Here is a 6,377-nt window from a genome sequence, read left to right on the forward strand (position 1 = left end):
TTGTGTTCGTTGCCCCTGTAGTTCTCAAAAGGGTGAAAGCATTTCGGCCAGCAGCTGCATATTCACGACACCGGGCTTTCATTCACCATGCAGATTACTCCAAGCAAACGAGAGTGTTTGTCGAGTGCCAAACATCGAGTGCCCGTTTGAGGACCTAATCAAGTAACTCTCGCCTTTAAGAAATATAGAGAATCAACTGAGACAGAGAAATTAAGGTCCGATTAGTATATTATTGGCGTCAATAGGCGGAAGGGGATGTGCGTACGTCCGTGCATGTGCGTTTGCATGCCTGCGTGTGTACCCGTGCGTGTGCTTGTGTGTGTGTGCACGTCTGCTCGCCCACGTGTGGATTCCCCGTTTGAAGACCTAGCCAAGTAGCTCTCGCCTTCAAGAAAGGTAAAAAATCTACTGACAGTGAAATTACAGCTCGAGAGATATACAAAAGTAGATAAATGGCAACAATAAACGGCAGGTGATAAACGGCAACAATAAACGGCAGGTCTGTGTGGGAGTTCGCACATGGGTGTGCCTGCATGTGTGCGCGCGCGTGTGTAGTCTCCGTTTGATGACCTAACGTGTGCGCGTGCGTACGCGTGCGCGTGCGTGTGTGCGTGCGTGTGTGTGTGTGTTTGAAGACCCGTTTGAAGACCTAACAAAGTAACCCCCGCATTCAAGCTGTTGAAGAATCCACTCAGACGTTCAAATTAGGGCTCGATGGATCTATCAAGTACAGAGATGGCAACAATAAGCAATTACTGTAATCGCCAACTTTCTTCACTCCACCCAGACTTTTGACACCGTGCCTTCCTGCCGACTTTCACCGAGGCTACAACAGATGGTGATGCTTAGTGGCTTCCCTTTTGTAACGGGGTGGCGTTGCACAGCGGCCGCAGTACAATCACCTCGCCAGGAAGAGTGCCAACAACGACGCCTCTATTTTAAAAATGGCGCTACTTCCTCAGCGGAGTAAAAGTGACGAGCGGTCATGAGAATTTATCTGGTGGGGTATGCACTTGCAACCGGCGGTAGGGTTTTTCTTATAATTCCACCATACTGCTGCGAAATAAGACATTATCCGTGGGCTTCACTTAAGAAGTCGTCGAGGGCTTGAACAGAGCCAACACTGACGTTTGAAGGCACCATACTTTACAGGACACGGGAGCAAAAATTTCTAGGAGTATCGTTCAACGAACATTTAACTTGGAACACCTACATTACACAATTAGGCAATGAACTGCCCCGATGAATGTTGTACCGAATTGCGCACGTAATTCCGCCGTGGATAAAAAAACGACTGCATAACACCATCTTTTAGTCCAAGTTATTGATCTATGTATCACGAGCCATGATGTAAACGATGCAGTTTCCGGTACTTTCACATTCTGGCTTTGTGACCACTTTCTCATATTCATTTTGTTCCCATAGCTAAACCGAAAATGACGTATTCCCAAACGCACTCAGCATTCTATCGAATAATCGGCGAAACGCCTTAGATAATTTTAGGGCCTTTATCGAATTCACAAGTTGGGATGATGTTTATAACGAAACAAATCCAAGTATATCATTTGACATCTTTCTACGTAATGTTCAACATAGTTATAAGCGAGCATTTCTTCTGAAAGAAGCTAAAACACAAAGATCAAGAAAACCTGGGTCACCCGAGATTTATACAACAGAAATTAAACGAGAGGCAAATTGTATGACGAATTTATTCCATCTCGCGACGTCGATATTTAAAGTCAGTACAAGTCCACAAGAAATAAGTTAGACGCGGACCTAAAAAAAGCAAAGTTATACTTTTTAAAAGGAAGTTTGATTCAAGTTACAACCATCCGAGTACAATGTGGAATACAATAAGAACTTTATATGTACATCAAAGAATTCTATCGCAGACAGTCTAGTAATAGACAACGTTTAAAATAGTCGGGAGGGTTCAGCTGAAATATTCAACAGTTATTTTCTTGTTGCGGGCGCAGCACCCTCGTCCTACAAGTCATGCCTCGACTGTAGGCAGTACATCCCGTACAAAACTTCTCACTCTATCTTTTTGACACCTTGTACTCAATTAGAAATATATAATTTTCTTAGAACGTTAGAATACTGCAGCCGGTACTGTGACATTAAAGGCACACCCATTATAGCCGTAGCTGGTTTCCCGAGTTCTCCCCTGGCACATATATGCAATGCTGCGTCTGAAACCGGTGTATTTTCGGAGTGCATGAAAAAACCAAGATTTGTCGCCATTCATAAAGGGGGTCCTTTCAACATCATCAGCAACTACCGTGCCATTTCCGTTCTGCCTTTGTTTTCAAAAGTACCTGATCATCTTTTTAAAACACGCCTAAATACATTTCTGAACTTTTCTCGAGATATCGTAAAATAGCAATATTGTTTCCGCGAAGGTAAATCCACTGATATGGTTCTACTGAACATGAAAGACAAATTAACTATTATTTCAAAATACAACAGTCCATTCTGGGTGTATTTCTAAATTTCAGAAAGGCGTTTGATTCGATTAGATATGAAGGGCTGTTTCTAAAATTGCCCTATTACGGAATTACGGGCGTAGCTTTGAAGCTGCTTAGAAGTTATTTAACCGGTCGCTTACAATACACTCTTATGAATGTTTATCTATCTTTAAAAACAGTCACGTACGGAGTTCCCAAAGGACCAATTCTAGGGCCATTATTGTTTATCATATATATTAACAACATTGCACACATATTGCCTCGAAATAAGCCTCGAAATAAACCGGGTGATACTGAAATCCAAATAGATTTTCAAATTTGTGTTATAGGACGTGTCTATTCATATTAATTCTTTCGATTTGTTTTTGAAGAAAGCCTGAGCTGGACGCCACATATAGATAAGATACGTGCAAATGTGTCGAGATGTATAAAAAGGTTATATAAAATTAGGCAACTGGTTCCTAAAACTTTATTACGTCAATTGTACTACGCACTGGAGCAATCTCACTTCCACTACTGCTTGTTATTATGGGGCACCGCGATTACAGCGAACATAAAATGAATGAATAACAACACTACAAAAACGAGCTGCTCGATGTATTGAAAATCTTTATTACTTGGAACATGCCTCACCATGAGTTCTGTGAACTAAAATTGCTAAAAAATATGCCGCTGTTTGAATTTGAGCTTTTAGGACGCATTTGTAACGAAATCAAACTTGATGAATTCTGCTTTTATAGACAGTATCAACCACTGAACATGTATTATTCATTTAGACACGAATTACACAAAAAATCAATGATTAGTACAAATTACAGGACCCGAACATTTGCTTATTATTACCCTTCTTCCTGAACAAACATTCTGGTATTCCGCAAATAGTACACGAGTACATACGTTCAAACGTGATGTTAGGCAGTACCTTCTTGCCCGTACTATGGAATTAACTCTGCTTATTGTTGTACACGCGGAATGATAGTTGTTTCGCACTTCTGTGTACAAAGTGGTACGACGATGATTGAAACATTTTTAAAAAATTCCCCCACCTCCCCGAAGGGGATCGTGCGGAAATGCGAATGCATTGGGTGCACCGATGAGTGCGCTGCGGCAAGCAGTAACGGAGAGAGGCGTGCGCTCCACTGCATTTATATACATTTTCCGAGCGCAGCGAGCGGAGAGAGAGTACGCGGAGAGGAGAGAGAGACCCGCGCAACACGCCCGCCCCGCGCGCGAGCTCTCTCTCCCGCCGAGCTCCTAAGGTCCCTAAAATTACTAAGGTAGCGCCATCTTTAGATCTCGCCGCCTTTCGCCCTCGCCCGCGCTCCTCTCTTACTTCGTTTTTTGCCATTTTCTTTTTCGCCGGCGAACGCCGCGCGCCATTGGCCAAGGGAAAAGTCACGTGGTTTTGTTTTTTTTTGCTCCGCCGCCGGGTCGCCTCGCCGATGCCTCACCGGCTGGGACATTGCGCAACGCCGCCGCTGCGACGCCATTGCTGGCTTCCGAGCCACCGTCGCCACCGTGCTTCAGTACCGGAATTAGCTGCTCGCTTCGAAAAAATGTCGCAACGGTGTCGTTTTAGGTTACTTCTCGGTGTCGATGTGTTGTGCCTTAGGCAGCGCGAATATCGTCAGGCAGGGCACAAGACTTCGTTATTCCGTCCGGGAAACGCGACGCAGAAAGGAGAAAAGTTTGGTTGCATAGATTTGAACGGGCATACTTCAGGCCGACGCTACCATCACTCTTTTGCGAGGTAAGTTTCTGAATGCTTGTTCTTGCTCTGTTAAATTCTGCGCGAGCTTGAGCGGTCACTTACGAAGAAATGCGTATTCCCTTCGCGACCGTCGTCCACGCTTTGTTCTGAGTAGGCATTGCGCGCAGCGCCGAGTTCGTCCCGTCGTAAGCTTTGGTTTGGATAAGAGGCCGTGTATTTGTCATGTGCGCGCTTAACTTCCAGCATCAATATCAGCGGCGTAGCATGTTCAGTCAGTTGTCGTAAGGGTTTCGTGACGCGAGAATTGTTCACCTGAATTCATGCTTGTTTTGGCCGACGGCAGCTTGCGTCTGACCATGTATCGTGTGCGTTCCGAGTGCGTGTACGCTCTTTTTGGCGTGAAGTCATGTTTTGTGTGTTAGCTACCCGGGTGGTATTATAATCCCGTTGTTATGACATCGGAGTGATTTGCTGCGTAATATGGGCTTGGTCGGTGCGGTGAAAATTGAGGCTGTTGCGAGAGAAAAAAAAATTGCGGCTAGGTAAAACAATTTAAGGTCAGCTAATATAGTGACCGCGCCGTTGACGTACGTTTGATGCGCAATTTCTGTTATCGCTTTATTAAATTCGCGCACGTTGTGGCGACATTTCTTTTCCCTTCTCAATAGGATTATTTCACGGATCAATTTGAGCAACGGATATTGGAGAAGCTTGGCGTTAAAAAAACTAAACCCAAATGCCACTCCCAACATTTTTTCTCACGGGAAGCCACGTCAGCAGCACAAGCCACCTGCACGACGTCATTACGGACGTTTGTTCCAATAAAATATCTATTTGCTGGCACCAATTCATTTTTGTGATTTATTGTTTTCTCTTGATAATCATCGTGACATTGGTCCTCTTTCGAATTTCTTTCGGGTGTATCCCTGTGTTAGTGCAATGTACAAATCTGCCAGAATATATCCCAGCACAAAACAATTCTGTCCAGGCGCCTCCATTAATAACGGCTGTAAACGACCGCGCCCGATGAAAAAACGTATTGCATGATTAATTAACTGCAGTAACTAGTTACATAATTTGTACCTAGAGGCACTGTAATTCCAGTTTACCCGATCGATTGATCGCAGTCTTCTCTGGCGCGTATTCCCAGAATTACAAGTCTGCGTTTTTCACTAGGTTCGCACATGAACGTACGGCCGCGAGTGTAGTTTAGTGTATCCGGCTGCGAAGTCGGGGAAGCAGGGGCTTTTCACGTCGCTGTACGTGCACACACGCACAGCAGCATGTGTATGTTTTTTGTCTACTCACAGCAGCCTATAACGACATGAAGGTGAAGGAAACATTTCTACAAAAACGGCAAAGCACTCTAAACTGCGCGTAATTAAGGTAGGCTGTAGGTCGTTAGTAAAAGCGGGCGCAGAGTGAACGCCGCTGAGGATACACAATTATCGCAAGAAAGGCGAGTGCAAGGACGCCAGCGCAGCGCTCGAACTACGGCATTTGCGAATGAAGCGCACTGTATACTGCCGCGAACCGTGCGCAAGACCTCTGTGCAGTGATTGCACGACCACAGTCACGCGAATGCAAGAACGGAACTACCGTAACAGAGCAGTTTGAAATGTCCACGCTCGATCCTTTCGCATTCACGAGCTATCCTGAGGTGTTACAGAATGCCGCACACGTAAACAAAAACCGCGCTGTGCGTATGCGCCAGCGGCATCCGCCCCGCAAATATCCCCTCGTAGACAAAAATATAAAACAAAACACTATCACTCAGTGCCTGTTGGTAAAACGGGGCTCTAGAAATCCTATGCTACCAAAGAGCGATTTCGGCGCGAAAACAAGAGCAAACTGCAGCGAGCGCCCTGAAGCGTAGCGAGGGCGTCTGCTCTCAAGTGGCCAACAAATATGGCGGCCCCGCCGCGGAGTTAAAGGGACGGCGGCGCCGCGGGTGAGGGGAGAGAAAAAAGAGGAGGGCAGCGGAGAAGGAGGGAGCAGTTGGCGCTACCTTAGTTCTTTCAGGGACCTTACGAGCTCCGCGATGCGAGCGCCATCACACGCCCGAGCGCGCTCCTCCTCTTCCCTTGCCCTCCGCTACTCCCGCCCGAGCTACCACCTGCTCCGGTTGCTAGGCGCGCCACAGCTGTTGCTAGGGGCGAGGAGGAGCGCGGAGAGATAACACCTGCGGGCGCACGCCG

The sequence above is a fragment of the Haemaphysalis longicornis genome, unplaced genomic scaffold (genome assembly GCF_048455015.1).
Source record: "Haemaphysalis longicornis isolate Haplotype H1 unplaced genomic scaffold, Haemaphysalis longicornis Haplotype H1 scaffold_6, whole genome shotgun sequence".
Lineage (NCBI taxonomy): Eukaryota > Metazoa > Arthropoda > Arachnida > Ixodida > Ixodidae > Haemaphysalis > Haemaphysalis longicornis.